At 37.2% G+C, this 17083-nt stretch overlaps 1 protein-coding gene, 1 long non-coding RNA gene and 1 other non-coding gene across 6 annotated transcripts in view; all 3 read right to left on the bottom strand.

Moving 5' to 3' along the window:
* GRID2 (glutamate ionotropic receptor delta type subunit 2) overlaps nucleotides 1–17083 on the bottom strand; it is a 1592807-nt gene that overhangs the window by 1437040 nt on the left and 138684 nt on the right. The gene's annotated exons all lie outside the window — the stretch shown is intronic.
* On the bottom strand, nucleotides 2987–3059 carry TRNAW-CCA (transfer RNA tryptophan (anticodon CCA)). The gene has a single exon. It is a non-coding gene; the product is annotated as a tRNA-Trp (tRNA).
* LOC145546845 (uncharacterized) lies at nucleotides 6035–13583 on the bottom strand. Its single transcript, XR_014083346.1, has 2 exons — nucleotides 10808–13583; nucleotides 6035–6874 (listed from the first exon to the last, which is right to left on the bottom strand). It is a non-coding gene; the product is annotated as an uncharacterized LOC145546845 (long non-coding RNA).

The raw sequence follows: 17083 nt of genomic DNA, 5'->3' as shown, positions 1-17083 counted from the left end.
AGAGTTGGACACAACTGAGCAACTAATACTTTCACTTTAACTTCATAATACAGTGTAAGTACTATATGAGGGTCCCAAAAATTAAAAGACACTAAAGAAGCTGGAATTGATATTGGAGAAAATAAGATTAATATAAGAATGAAAATCTAGGTTTTATCTGGAATATCCTTGGGATATTTTCTATCAGAACACAGTTCATGAAGTTAGTAAGACCTCAAGTCAACGATAGGTCAAACAAATGAAAGACCAAAATCAGACTCAAGTCCATCAACTAGCTATTCAATATGGAGTGAGTTCCTACTAGGTAAGATTGAAAGAATATAAATCCAATGAGTTTAGATATCATTTATCAAAACCTCTATACAGACAGGAACACTGGCAGTTGTGTCCACCTTCCTCCACTCTAAAACACATGAGCTATTGGTTAGCTTCCTGGCTAAATATTTTTTTCTGTGTCAGTTAATGTCAAAAAACTTCTTAGGAGGTGACTTTATGCTCTCTGAACATATTACACAGGGAGAGAAGAGAGGAAATAAGAATGATCCCTTCTGGTCCATAAACAGGAGCTTAATATCACTGGAAAGACAAGGTGGATTATACATAATGTTAGCCACTCAGTCATGTCTGACTCTTTGCAAGCCCATGGACTATAGCCCACCAGGCTCGTCTGTCCATGGAATTCTCCAGACAAGAATACTGGAGTGGGGAGCTATCTCCTTCTCCAGGAGATCAAACGTGGGTCTCCCGCATTGCAGGTGGATTCTATAGCATCCTGGTGGCTCAGATGGTAAAGAATCAGCCTGCAATGCAGGAGACCTGGATTTGATCCCTGGGTTGGGAAGATCCCCTGGAGGAGAGCATGGCAACCCACTCTAGTATTCTTGACTGGAGAATCCCATGGAGAGAGGAGCCTGGCGGGCTATAGTTCATGGGATTGCAAAGAGTCGGACACAACTGAGCGACTAAGTACAAACATACATAATATATAGTCAAGTCTTTTAACTCTGAATATTAGGCTATTGTACCATTCAAGAATCAAAGAAAACACATTTATTTTTGTTATTTACTGTCGTATTTCCTTTTCAAAAAGTATTGAACCATTTCCATGTTACTGCTCTCATCTGAGTGTCTAAGGTGTTTCAAATAACAAATACTGTCTTCTGAATTCACTTCTAAATATATGCCTGAAGATTTTTCTATGATTGTAATCCTGCCGTTTACCATTAGCTCTTGGATTACTGCTTTCATGTAAAATGGGTACACTAGGTTTATTAGACATCTGAAGTTCTCTGTTACTCTCAACTATGTCACACTTTTTTAACTATTTTAACTCAGTATTTACTTTGTCCACTTTGACTTTCATTTTCCTCTTTCAGTCATCATTCTAATGCTCCCTCTTTGTGTATCATGCAGTCACACACACACCACACATACAAGTCCTAGGAATCTATACTACTCTTATGTATTTCAATGCTGATCACTAGTGAGTGTTTTGGGGTCTCATCATCAGTTATAGTTTCGTAAAAAGCCAGCCTCAATTTGGAACACATGAAATTCATCAAATATATTAAGCAAATATATGTAAGACATATATTAGTATAAGTTCAATAGAAAGCTGAATTGTATGTTTATATCATAAAGCATTTATTGCATTTGTACTATGCATAGAACACTTGCTCAGCTGCTCAATAGTTGTTGAAGTGAGATACTGAAGAAAATGGATTGGACTAGGGCATGTCTCGGGGCTTCCCAGGTAGCTCAGTGGTAAAGAACCCACTTGCCAATGCAGGAGACGTAAGAAACCTGGGTTCAATTCCAGGTTCGGGAATAAATCCTGGAGGAGAACATGGCAGCCCACTCCAGTATTCTTGCCTGGAGAAACCCTTAAACAGAGGAGCTTGGAGGGCTACAGTCCACAGGGTTGCAAAGAGTCAGACATGACTGAAATGACTTAGCACACATGCACACAAGGCATGTCTCAGAGGCTAAGGAAAATAGGTCTAAAAAAGCTAGAGAAGGTAGAGGACACCAGTACTGATCACAATAATACAAATGAAAATATTAGGTAGTATTTATTGTGCTGCTAAACATGGTTCAATACTTTAAATATACCAACTGAATTCTCATACTCACCTTATAAGTTAGGTGACATTATGAACAGCTAGTTATAAATTACAAAACAGAGGTACAGAGTGGAGGATTAACTTTGCCTTAAGACCCAGAGCTAGGAAATGATGGAGCTAAAATTTAAACCAGGCATCTAACTCCAGTTAGATCTACTCAGTCGATGAAGGAAAACAGACAGCTGCCTATACAGAATAAGCTACAAACATAATAGAGAAGGACTGGTCCAAATTGAAACTTCATTTGTTGTTGTTTAGTCGCTATGTTTGACTCTTTGCAACCCCCGTGGACTGTAACCTGCCAGCTCCTCTGTCCATGGAAATTTTCCAGGCAAGAATACTGCAGTGGGTTGCCATTTCCTCCTCCAAACACCTTCCTGACCCAGGGATCAAATTTGCATCTCCTACATTGGCAGGTAGATTCTTTACCACTGAGCCACCAGGGAAGCCCTGAAACTCCATATAACATAAATTATCTGATGTATCTTAAATGCTACTCTCCAACCTCAGGAAAGAAAGTGAAACTGTCACTCACTCAGTCGAGTCCAACTCTTTGTAATCCCATGTACTAAGGCCTGCCAGGCTTCTCTGTCCATGGAATTTTCCAGGCAAGAATACTGGAGTGGGTTGCCATTCCCTTCTCCAGGGGATCTTCCTGACCCAGGGATCGAACACAGGCAGGAAAATTCTTTACCATCTGAGCCATCAACCCTGGAAAGAAAGTATTAAATCATAAGGGAAGTCGCTCAGTCGTGTCCGACTCTTTGCGACCCCGTGGACTGTAGCCTACCAGGCTCCTCCATCCATGGGATTCTCTAGGCAAGAATACTGGAGTGGTTTGCCATTTCCTTCTCCAGGGGATCTTCCCTGACCCAGGGATTGAACCCAGGTCTCCCGCATTGGAGGCAGACGCTTTAACCTCTGAGCCACCAGGGAAGTTTATTAAATCATAAACTATCCAGTAAAAGCATAAGAGTTCAAACAGGTGAATGATTTGGATGCAAGTTAAAATTTTTCATTTTGTGATTATCAGTCCTAAGCTAATATATGCATATATATTTACTCAATTGTGTTTTTGCACTCATGTTTGACACTTTTTGGCAGTATTGTTAATTAAGCAAAGTTATTCCTGATTAATGTACTGTGAGCTGTTCCTAAAGTACTATAAATAATACAGTGATTAACAGCCATATCTATACCAGTCACCCTTTAGCACTCTTCAAGGATGAATTTTCTTGGTTGAATCTGCTGTTGTTGACTTAATAATCATAATCATGTGAAAAAAATCATCTTTCTTACTTCTTTTCTACAGAAAATTATATTTAAACTACTTGATACAAGACACTTGTTTTGCTTGGTAGCCAAAAAAATAATCTTGTAATTATTAATATAACCTCAAAGATTCTGCAAAAATCAGCAAAACTAAAAATTTAAATGCCTTTCTAAAGTATTTAATAACAATGTAAACCTTAACTTTACCATTTAAAACTTAATTTAGTAGTCACGGGAATTGTGTTTTATTTTCATTCATTAAGTTATTTTATTTCTAGCAAGTACTTAACAAGTACTCATCTCACACGCTAGTAAAGTAATGCTCAAAATTCTCGAAGCCAGGCTTCAGCAATACGTGAACCATGAACTTCCAGATGTTCAAGCTGGTTTTAGAAAAGGCAGAGGAACCAGAGATCAAATTGCCAACATCCACTGGATCATCGAAAAAGCAAGAGAGTTCCAGAAAACATCTATTTCTGCTTTACTGACTATGCCAAAGCCTTTGACTGTGTGGATCACAATAAACTGTGGAAAATTCTGAAAGAGATGGGCATACCAGGCCATCTGACCTGTCTCTTGAGAAACCTGTATGCAGGTCAGGAAGCAACAGTTAGAACCGGACATGGAACAACGGACTGGTTCCAAACAGGAAAACGAGTATGTCAAGGCAGTATATTGTCACCCTGCTTATTTAACTTCTATGCAGAGTACATCATGAGAAACGCTGGGCTGGAAGAAGCACAAGCTGGAATCAAGACTGCCGGGAGAAATATCAATAACCTCAGATATGCAGATGAAAAAGTTGGCTTAAAGCTCAACATTCAGAAAACTAAGATCATGGCAATTGGTCCCATCACTTCATGGGAAATAGATGGAGAAACAGTGGAAACAGTGTCAGACTTTATTTTGGGGGCTCCAAAATCACTGCAGATGGTGATTGCAGACATGAAATTAAAAGACGCTTACTCCTTGGAAGGAAAGTTATGACCAACCTAGATAGCATATTAAAAAGCAGAGACATTACTTTGCCAACAAAGGTCCGTCTAGTCAAGGCTATGGTTTTTTCAGTAGTCATGTATGGATGTGAGTGTTGGACTGTGAAGAAAACTGAGTGCCAAAGAATTGATGCTTTTGAACTGTGGTGTTGGAGAAGATTCTTGAGAATCCCTTGGACTGCAAGGAGATCCAACCAGTCCATCCTAAAGGAGATCAGTCCTAGGTGTTCATTGGAAGGACTGATGTTGAAGCTGAAACTCCAATACTTTGGCCACCTCATGCGAAGAGTTGACTCATTGGAAAAGACCCTGATGCTGGGAAGGATTGGAGGCAGGAGGAGAAGGGGACAACAGAGGATGAGATGATTGGATGGCATCACCGACTCGATGGACATTAGTTTGGGTAAACTCTGGGAGTTGGTGATGGACAGGGAGGCCTGGCGTGCTGCAATTCATGGGGTCACAAAGAGTGGGACATGACTGAGCGACTGAAATGAACTGAACTGAACAACAGTTAATGGCTCATCTCTTAACAAGCAACTTTTGAGTCTTTTCTTACCTGTGAAAGTATAAAAGTCCATTTTGTTGTGGACAATTTTTGGTTGAAATATTAGAATAACTAGAAATGTGTCCTTGTGCTTTCATTTAGTTCAAAATAATATTGTTACCACATAGAAATGAGAAGAAAAGAAGATTGTTAGGTTAACTCACACATTGGCCTTGAGATTTTCTTCCCATATTCATTAAGTTGTGTGGGCGGGGGGGGGGGGCGGTTGTTGCTATTTCATTTAGTCTTTTTAAAAATATATGATAGGTATTTGCAACTATACATTTTTTTTTTTTTGCTAGTGTGTCATTGGTCATAGGCAATTACTTCCAGTTTATCACTCTAATCATTATCATAAGCAGTTAACTACCAAAAAGTTTATCAGGTTTGCAACTTAATTTTAAAAGACAGTTTACTTCAACAAAAGGAGTTGGTCTCCTTGCCATATCATACTAGGATGACAGTGTATTTGAAGTGCTGTTCAGTAATACATGGGGCTTCCCAGGTTGCACTAGTGATAAAGAACCTACCTGCCAACACAGGAGACATAAGAGACACAGGTTCAATCCCTGGCTCTGGAAGATCCCCTGGAGGAGGGCATGGCAACCCACTCCTGTAATTCTTGCCTGGAGAATCCCACAGACAAAGGAGCCTGATGGGTTACAGTCAATGGGTGTCACAAAGATTTGGACACTACTAAAGTGACTTAGAACACATGCACGTTCCAGTACTACATACAATACCCTAAAGAATACAGAAGAAAAATAGAATGTATAGTCTAATATATATCTCCCAGATGGACAGGAAGTAAAAGAAATGCAAGTCTTTTGAAGAGAGGAGAGCCTCAAACTCTTTTCTCTCTAATCATTATTAAACCCTTCTTGAAAGAATTTCATGGAAGATTACTTGAAATAAATGAATTTTATCATGAATCAAGATGTACTACTAAAGAATTATGAACTTGTATCAGACTACTTGGGCCCTTGTAGAACTGTTTCTATTGAATTTCATTTCAGTAATGGTATGTCATAAAAAATCCAAATGCTACGGACCCTTTCCAGTTATTTCCTGAACTTTCCCTTTTTAGTCTCTCTTCATCTATTTTTACATTTGTGAATATTAAAGATATTATAATTTAATGATCTTAATTGTGTTGCTCCTCTTAGTTACTAAAAACAAATCTGCAGCTCATCTCCATTCAAAAATAGCAGGCTAATTTACTTTTGGCTTCATAATTTAACAACCCTGCATCTTTCCTGCACCTAACTTCTGTATGTTTAAATTTTTTCAAGAGTGTTGAACTTATGATTGAAAATTAGCTCTAATGTTTGTAAATGAAAAGATTTTATATCAATAATAAGATTATGGATAAGAAGCGCTACCCACTCTGTGTAAGCATATGGACCAGTATATAACATCTGTACACTTTTAAAAATCTACATCATCTTTTCAACTGAACTCTTCCAGTATTTCTATCTTTAAATACATTATGGACGCACTCACATAACTCCAAAACATACATCTCAAGTTCCACCTCTCCATGTTTTAAACTCTCTTCAGTGTAATACCTTAATCAACATAAAATCTCTACTCTAACTTTCAAAAGATCTTAATTTCTCTTTCAGACTCTCTTGTTCCCCATCATTCCTCACCAGTGCAAATATCACTAAACTTACATTCATTCACTCAAAAACATTAGCATCATCCGTAACTCCATTTTCTTCTTTAACAACTAATCCCAGTTGATCAGCAAATCCCGTTACCTAGCTCTACCTATAAAATATATTCAGGATATGACCATTTCTCACCCCAGAGATGGCTGGTCTATCTTTCCAATTTGAGTGAGCATTCAGTTCAGTTCAGTTCAGTCACTCAGTCATGTCTGACTCTGCGATCCCATGAACTTCAGCATGCCAGGCTTCCCTGTCCATCACCAACTCCCAGAGCTTACTCAAGCTCATGTCCATTGAGTCGGTGATGCCATCCAACCATCTCATCCTCGGTCAGCCCCTTCTCCTCCCACCTTCAATCATTCCCATCATCAAGGTCTTTTCAAATGAGTCAGTTCTTCACATCAGATGGACAAATTATGGAAGTTTCAGCTTCAGCATCACTCCTTCCAGTGAATATTCAGGACTGATTTCCTTTAGGATGGACTGGTTGGATCTCCTTGCTGATCAAAGGACTCTCAAGTATCATCTCCAACACCACAGTTCAAAAGCATCAGTTCTACAGTGCTCTGCTTTCTTTATAGTCCAACTCTCACATCCATACATGACTACTGGAAAAACCAAAGCTTTGACTAAACAGACCTTTGTTGGCAAAGTAATGTCTCTGCTTTTAAATATGCTGTCTAGGTTGGTCATAACTTTTCTTCCAAGGAGCAAGCATCTTTTAATTTCATGGCTTCTGTCACCATCTGCTGTGATCATTATCTTTCATTTAAACTACTGCAAAAGCCTCTGTTTCCATGTTTCTCCCATTAGTTCACTATAATCTATTCTCTATACAGCATAATTATTTTTGCTACACTTCCCACTGTTTGAAATTAAATAAAACACTTTTTCAATTATTTTGACTCTACCACTAGGATGTAATATTTAAAAAGTCAGGAACACTTTCTGTATAGTTCACTCACTACTGAATCCCCAATGTTTGAAACAGTACCTTGCAGGTTTATTCTTTTGTCTACTTAGTTCAACTGTTATGTTGCCCAGAGTCGTCTTTTCTTTATGGCTCTGGGTTAGAGAGGGACAAAAGAGAAACAAGCAAAAATTGGGGAGGTGAAAGTCAAGCAGTGGTCATTACTCTCTAAGGGTACTCTGGTATCAAATAGAGTGACTGATGCAGAGGTGGCCAGCAGATTCTAGCCTGTCCTCACTCTCTTCTTTTCTGTCAAAATCTTCTTTCCAACTAGCAGCACTGCTTGAAACAGCAGCCATAGGTCCATTTGCAGTGAATGGAAAGAAGACAGAGCTCACATACACAGAAGCTTCTCACTGACCCCTCCACAAGCTTCCATTTGCAGGTCCACCTCAGCAACTGAATGCGGCTTGGGACTCAGTGTTCTGTGAGCTCCTGAAAGTACTGCAGGAAGTTTTATTCATGAACTCTTCTCAGATCCTCTAATTCCTCTCTCCATATCTTCATTTCCCAATCTCTTCCTACAATGATATGAGTTCTACCTCCTACCTCTCCCACTGTATTAAAGTACTAGACATGCAGAAGGTGCTCATCAGGTACTTATTTAATTAATAAATATAAAGCATTTCATGCATATTCTAGCACATAAATAGCCTTCAATAATATCGTTTGTCATTACTTATATAATTATGATTAATAAATGAAAATAAAATAGCAATGCCCTCGGAGGTGGTCATGCACCACACTGAGGCATTTAGAGACCAGCCATATGAAAGAATAAGTGATAGAACTGAAGAAAATCAAGAGCTTTTCTCTTTTACCTTTTTATATTCAGTGTAGCAACTGGCACAGAAAAATGGGTTTTGAAAGATTGCTGTGTGAATGAATGCCATTTCAGCTTCATCTATTTGAAAAGCTATCATCTGTAATTGGTAACTGATTATCATATTTATGTATTGTGTGAAGGATAAAACCAGAAATTAAAATTAGTAGGAGGCAAATCAAATATGAAAAAAAAATCGGTATCCAACAAAAAGTACCATGTTTCACAAGCATGTGAGCTCCCATTTGTCAGTATTGTTTAATAAATGCTAAGAACTGGTCTTTAGGGATAAAAAGACTCCTGTATTAGGATAGTGCTTAGATAGAATAATCACAAAACTGTCATCAAATTCTCTGATTTTATGCATTAATAGTGAAAAGTAAGAGTGAAGTTGCTTAGTCGTGTCCAACTCTTTGCGACCCCATGCTAGTAGCCTACTAGGCTCTTCCGGCCATGGGATTCTTCAGGTAAGAATACTGGAGTGGGTTACCATTTCCTTCTCCAGGGGATCTTCCTGACCCAGGGATCGAACCCAGATCTCCCACATTGCAGGCAGATGCTTTAACCTCTGAGCCATCAGGGAAGCCTGTATTAATAGTAACTGTGTACATAATGAGCTCCCAAGTGGTACTAGTGGTAAAGAACATGCCTGCCAAAGCAGGAGACACAAGAGACACAGGTTCAATCCCTGAGTCAGGAAGATCCCATGAAGCAGGAAATGGCCCCCATGCCAGTATTCTTGCCTGGAAAATTACATGAAGGAGGAGCCTGGTAGTCTATATATTGTCCATGGGACAGTAGAGAGTCAGACATGACTGAGCAATTGAGCACACAAACATCATGGCACATACTAAGTTTTAAACTTTGTTTGTATGTTCAAGGTGATAATATCTAGATAGATATAGCATACACATAATGAATTAACCAAGTAAAGTTTATACTATTGTTTAATGCTGCATATACTACCTAGCAGAGTTATGGTATAAAATTGTCAAGGATGAGTTTGTAGTCACTGCAGAATTCTCTGAAGGAAAGTGATTTTTCCAGTTGAATGACTTTCATGAAACTGAATTTTTAAGGATGAGCTAGGGTGACGCAGATATTACTATAAACCCCAAGAATAACAAGTCATATGTAAAGCTATGTTTGAACAAATTCACATTTAAAATTTCATGATACTTCATAGTAAAGACTAAGAAACTAACGAAATGCTCTTTTTATATTTTTAAAGAAGAACAAAATTTAATTTTGAATTACCCAAGTTATTAAAATAGGTATATTTTTAAATTTTCAGATTTTCTTCTCTGATGATTACTACTGATTCTACAAATAACTACTATGATGAGAGTTCTAGAATGGTTCTGGTAAAGCTTTTGTTCTTCAATTAAAAAAAAAAAGCATTACTGCTCTAAATAAGTACTTGTTATTAGAGATACTCTTTAAAGAACAAAAGGAAGGAGGATAGTGTTTTGAAATTGTGGGGATAATCCTCCCAAAGTCTGTTCAGTCTCTTTCCTTTTATAATTTCTACTCAACTTTAAAAAGCAGTGCAAGAAATATTCCTCTGAAGAGTTACTTTCTACTTAAATCTGCCACCAACACCAAAAGGCATCAGATACTATTTCAATATTTCAATATGACCATCCAGTCTTACAGCGTTTGCTAAATTCACAAATATAATGTCCATGTTGTTAAAATGTATTCAATGTACTTTAGCCTCCATCTCAATTCTTCATGACTGGCATTCAGTTGCCATTCAGATATTCATGTTCTTTGGTTATTCATATACTTCCTGGTTCCTTCCCAAGGCAGTGACATCCATATCCATAGCTTCAGTTACTTTTAAAGGCAGATTCCTCATTTCCTGAGGTCCATGTAAGTGTCAGGGAGTTCAAACCACATTCCTTTCCTCATTTAAGTTAAAGCCAACTAAGAGACAATTACTTGAGAAAAAAAAATGGAGAATTAAAATGTCAGTTTCACTACAAGTAGCATGCTTCAAGTTCAGCTTATGTCTATGACCAATATAGGTATGTAACATACCACATTTGAAAAGGACAGACTGGTCTACGTTGTCACAAGCAGCAAGGACAACCCCAAGCCTATCTCAAGTAGCAAAGGTTCACCAATGAATCTCTTAAGTTCTCTGGAGATAAGGAGAAATACTTCTTCACTACAAAAGAGAGACAGAGACGGAAGAGGGACAGAAAGACAGACAGAGTTACAGAGAATATGCTTAGATCATTTTCTTTCCCACTAAATTATTAACTAGATAATCTTTCCACCTACACTGAAAAGGCATGAGTAAAAAAGTAATGTAAAAGACCCAGGTCATTACTGTTTGGGAAGATTTTCCTTACAAAAATATGAGACCAAGGAAATGGAGGCTACCCACTAGCACCACCGACTTAATGTACCATTTACATTGTTTCAAAAAATGTTCTTTTGGGTCAAAAGGAGCAATTCTGAATTCAGTGAATGGCACCACCATCATCTAAGTTGATCATAAATCTAGATGTTGTCCTTGACATCTTTTCTTCTTTGATCTCTTTACAAAATCATTAGCATTCATCTCTCTCTTATAATCTAATGATTCTCTCCATCCATCATCTTTCTCCTTGTCCACTCATCTACTTATATTGTTAGCCCTCTCCAAACTTTTCTCTAAACTACACCCAAAGTGACACCAAAAATGCAAATACAACTGAGTCACAATCTTCCACTCCATCCCTGTCCTGTCCCATAGCCTCTGTACCCATTAAAAACTTAATGTCTTTAATAGTCTGCTCTTCACGTGTCACTCAACCTCATCTTATATCATTTCCATTTAACTCAATTCACAGACATTTGGGCCTCCCTTAACTTACTGCATTCACCAAACCCATTCCTGTCATGCTGCTAAGTCACTTCTGTCGTGTCCGACTCTGTGTGACCCCATAGACGGCAGCCCACCAGGCTCTGCCGTCCCTGGGATTCTCCAGGCAAGAACACTGGAGTGGGTTGCCATTTCCTTCTCCAATGCATGAAAGTGAAAAGTGAAAGTGAAGTCACTCAGTCGTGTCTGACTCTTCGCGACCCCATGGACTACAGTCTACCAGGCTCCTCCGTCCACAGGATTTTCCAGGCAAGAGTACTGGAGTGGAGTGCCATTGCCTTCTCCGAGGTCTATGAAAATGCTCATTGCTATCACTCACACTCATTCTTCACACTTTAGCTCAGTCATTGCTTTTTCAAGAGAAGTATCTCTGACCACCAAAACTACCTTAGATTCTCTATAATACAAAATAGTACCTCCATATATTGCTCCTTCTTATCATTTATAACCACTGCAATTGTATCTTTTTGTTAATTATTTGATTCACACTCACCTCTTCATGTTAGACTACAAGCTCAACGATAGTATTTAACATGACAATAGTTGAATGTTATTATACTCAACACTTAGTACATACCTGTATTGAAAAAAAACATTTGTTCAATTGGTGATTAAGTGATAATCATTCCACGTTTACCTTTGTATACAATCATATACTCTACTAGGATGTGAGTTCCTTGAGAGTAGGTGCTTTATTTTCCCTATTCAAATCCTTATTATATATGTTTCCAACTACTACAATTATTTATTATTTAGAAGCCAACCCCATCAGTAGTTATTAACATGAAATACAATAAATAAAAACAAAATAGATGTATGATTATTTGTTCAAGACAACCTATTGAATTGTTTTTGGCATTATGTTTCAGAGTATGTTCCTCCCAAATCATTTTCATAAATGTTTTCTGTTAGCTATATATAGAATATTTAAATGTATTCTAACTTGTACTACTTCTGGAAGCATAATCATTGTGTATTCTTCTTCTTTCCTCAAAGAGAAAATTTTATTTCATTAATTATCACATTAACATTAATAAACTAGTTGACAATTATTTTTGCTACCTCATTAGGCAATAAAATGGTCTATCTTTCCTGTAGCATTTAATGCAATTTAGTATACATGAGATAATTGACATAAAAGTGATTTTTAACAATAAATTGATGTAGGAAGGTGAGTTAATGCTAATATCAACTATTTCTGGTAGGATATATTAGCAATGATACATGTAAATAAAATAGATAAGTTTATAAATCAGAAATGCTTTTTATTTGTAAGAAGTTATGAAAGACAATGTTACAGGTTAAGGATGACTCACTTAATTTATCTTGTTCTTTCCCAATAAAAAAATAAGGCAGAGCAAAAAGCATATTCTATCTGTCTTAAAAAACCTCTTATGTAAGATATCTGGATATAAATATGGAAAAAGATTTTTTAAGAAATAATGAAAGCTGAGACACATCATCATGACACTATACTCAATCTTGGAAATTTTAAATTCATGTTTTAAGCTTCATTGTAAAATATAGTATTTAGGGCTAGTATTTAGTTGGATTTTTTCCTATATAAATATCCGTCTTTGTCTAACCTTATAAATGGCTGACACTGAAAATTATTGCTACAGTAAACTAATTCTGAAAAGAAATTTCTAAGCAGAATGTACATGCTTTACTATAAAATGTATAACCCAGATGAACCCTAGAGATATCAAGGTATTTCTGAGGAGAAGTTACTTTCTAGACTAACTGTCCACAATCCAAAGTTTGCCTCTGTCTGTTTCAGCTCTAGAAAAGCTCATAGCTGTCACTGATACCATCAGCCACATGATAAACTCACACCAACCCCCTTTTGCTTTATGTCTTTACTTCAGATTCAACCTAGTATTTATCCTTTTTATTGTCATCTGAATATTTTTACCTTACATGCTTTTTTTAATTTTTTTTTTTTTTGCTTTTCTTTATGTAATATTTACTCTGAAAAACTCCAAATATGCATTATCATAATTATCTATCTCCCTTCCCTAGCTGCTCAGGGCCCCTAGAGAAATATCACAAAAGCTCTGCAGATTTGTGCCCCACAGTTACAATGTGTCCAGCCCCATTTTTGAATCTTCATGACTGCCTGACAATCCTATATAATCTATTCAGCTTCCTCTTTTGCCCCCAAAAGAGCTGTTCTTGACTTTTATCATTCTGATAAAGCCTTATTTTTCCACAAGCTGTTCTCCTGAATAAAAGCATTATTTTATACTTTCATTGAGAAAAGAGAAGGGCATGATACAGCAACTTTCTCAACTTACATTCTCCACTCTACAGATTTTCTTATTTATGATACCACATCTTCTTTACATATCACCTGTCTCAGGGAAAAGCTATTCTACTTATCAAATGATCTATGGTTTTATTTTGTTATATATTCTGATCTCTCTCTCTCTAGTGTTTCTTTTAACCTAACCTTAACATGTGCAGGTTATTTCTAACTTAAAAAAAAAAAATCCTCTGACAATCCTACAGCCTCATCTACTATAATCAGGCATGCTTCTCTCCACAATCTGTAGGTACCATATCTCCTTTTTCTTAAATTTACTTGCCCTTCACAACTCCAAGCTTCTTTATTCCTTGCTGAAATGAAATTACTATCACTTAGTATCAACATCTCCAAAACACATTTGTGTAACACAATTAAAATTACTTCTTTTTGAGACTCTCTTCACCTCTCAGTCTCCAAGACAATAATCTCTCCCATTTTTTCACACTGCATACCCCATCCCATCCTTTTGGAATCCTGCACAATCACTTTCCATATGTAAACTCCTTAAACTGCAGCATTCAACAAGATGTAGTTTTTGTTTCTGTAAATTTTTTGCTGTGTTATCACTTTGGCCACCTTTCTTACCTTTTGTTTCATAGTTCATGTGCAATCTTTCTCTTGTGGCCCAATCTCACTACGGACTTGGGTAGAGCATTAGCATTACATATCAAGGTCTGAATGTAAACTTCTCCACCTCTTCCACCATTGCATTTATTAACAAATCTTAGCATAGTTTTTAAGTATTTCAATGAACTAGATCATTCTTTGCCTAACAAACTTGGTTTAACTTAGGTTCAATTTATTTTAAACCCCGTGGCAAACAACAAAAATAGAGGGAATGCTTTGTTAGGACTACAGAGATAAATGAGTCTCCTCTCAAGAAACTCAAAAAAATTTAATAAAATGTATTGTAATAAAAAAAAAAAAGACATGCAAAAGAGAAAACACACAAAAATATCCAAAATAAAGCAAAGAAATGATTCCTATGACTGTCTAGAATATTTATGAGAGTAACGACCTTCAATTTGCATTGTGAAGGTCACATCGGATTGGTTCCAGAGAACAAAAAAGAGGAGGGTATTTATTACAGGCAAAGGGAAAGCAAGTGTAAAGGGATAAAGTCTGAAATGTCAAGGTGTGCTTGGTGACCTATAAGCAATTCAGTGTTTCTGTCTTGTAAAGTGCCACAGGGTATGTGGATAGGCTAATAATGATCCTATATACTATGGCAGAAATGAATAGCTGTTATCACAAATTATTAGTTAATGAGGTTTTAAGTGTAATAAATTAATGTGAAAGTAGAAAATAAGATGTGTTTAATTCATATAATTTAATTCTAAATTTAAAATGCTTTTAGTGATATAAGAAAATCTCTGAAGTTAAATAAGAGAAATATAAAACTGATAAATCAACATTATAGAAACCATTATTATCTAGGTTTTGATGCTGTTCTCTTTCTTTTCTTCGCTTCTATATTTTCAGAATTAGGACTTTCAAAAACAGAATGTAAATACAATTTAGCAAGGAGAGATAAGTAAGACTTCCTCAGTGATCAGTGCAAAGAAACAGGGGAAAACAATAGAATGGGAAAGACTAGAGATCTCTTCAAGAAAATTATAGAGGCCAAGGGAATATTTCACGCAAAGATGGGCACAATAAAAGGACAGAAATGGTATGGACCTAACGGAAGCAGAAGATATTAAGAAGAGGTGGCAAGAATAAACAGAAGAACTATACAAAAAAGATCTTCATGATCGAGATAACCATAATGGTGTGATCACTCACCTCGAGCCAGACATCATGGAATGCGAAGACAAGTGGGCCTTGAAAGCATCACTATGAACAAAGCTAGTGGAGGTGATGGAATTCCAGTTGAGTTATTTTAAATCCTAAAAGATGATGCTGCAAAAGTGCTGCACTCAATATGCTAGCAAATTTGGAAAACTCAGCAGTTGCCCCAGGACTGGAAAAGGTCAGTTTTCATTCCAATCCCAAACAAAGGCGATGCCATAGACTGCTCAAACTACTGCACAATTGCACTCATCTTACATGCTACCAAAGTAATGCTCAAAATTCTCCAAGCCAGGCTTCAACAGTATGTGAACTGTGAATTTCCAGATGTTCAAGCTAGATTTAGAAAAGGCAGAGGAACCAGAGATCAAATTGCCAACATCCACTGGATCATCAAAAAAGCAAGAGAGTTCCAGAAAACATCTAGTTCTGCTTTACTGACTATGCCAAAGCCTTTGACTGTGTGGATCACAATAAACTGTGGAAAATTCTGAAAAAGATGGGAATACCAGACCACCTGACTTGTCTCTTGAGAAATCTGTATGCAGGTCAGGAAGCAACAGTTAGAACCGGACATGGAACAACAGACTGGTTCCAAATGGAGAAAAGAGTCAGTCAAGGCTGTATATTGTCACCCTGCTTATTTAACTTATATGCAGAGTACATCACATGAAATGCCAGGTTGGATGAAGCATAAACTGGAATCAAAACTGCCAGGAGAATTATGAATAACCTCAGTTATGCAGATGACACCACCCTTATGGCAGAAAGGGAAAAAGAACTAAAGAGCTTCTTGATGAAAGTGAAAGAGGAGAATGAAAAAGGTGGCTTAAAACTCAACATTCAGAAAACTAAGATCATGGCATATGGTCCCATCACTTCATGGCAAATTGATGGGGAAACAATGATAGACTTTATGTTTGGAGGCTCCAAAATCACTGCAGATGGTGACTGCAGCCATGAAACTAAAGGACTCTAGCTCCTTGGAAGAAAAGTTATGACCAAACTAGACAGCATATTAAAAAGCAGAGACATTATTTTGCCAACAAAGGTCCATCTAGTCAAAGCTATGGTTTTTCCAGTGGTCACGTATAGATGTGAGAGTTGGACTATAAAGAAAGCTGAGAGCCAAAGAACTGATGGTGTTGAACTATGGTGTTGGAGAAGACTCTTGAGAATCCCTTGTACAGCAAGGAGGTCCAACCAGTCCATCCTAAAGGAAATCAGTCCTGAATATTCATTGGAAGGACTGATGTTGAAGCTGAAATTCCAATACTTTCGTCACCTGATGCAAAGAACTGACTCACTGGAAAGACCCTGATGCTGGTAAAGATTGAAGGCAGGAGAAGAAGGGGATGACAGAGGATGAGATGCTTGGATGGCATTACCGACTTAATGGACAGGAGTTTGAGTAAACTCCAGGAGTTGGTGGTGGACAGGGAAGCCTGGCGTGCTACAGTCCATGGGGCTGCAAAAGTCAGACATGACTGAGTGACGGAACTGAACTGAAGACACTATTTACATTACAAAGAAATAATTTGATTTTTTGATGAAACACAAATACTCTTCGTAAATATACAATAAATTAGTTGGCACACAGTATAGTCTCCAATTTAGAAATACATCTTATTTCCAAACGGAACTATACATAAAACTGCTAACATATTTCCTGAAACAATCAGTATAATGATAGTTACTTTTCTAGG

Source organism: Giraffa tippelskirchi, chromosome 1 (genome assembly GCF_054371585.1).
Source record: "Giraffa tippelskirchi isolate mGirTip1 chromosome 1, T2T-mGirTip1v1.2.pri, whole genome shotgun sequence".
In the NCBI taxonomy this organism is placed as follows: domain Eukaryota; kingdom Metazoa; phylum Chordata; class Mammalia; order Artiodactyla; family Giraffidae; genus Giraffa; species Giraffa tippelskirchi.
The sequence above is the reverse complement of the archived record's forward strand: the minus strand, read 5'-3'. Positions and strand labels throughout refer to the sequence as shown.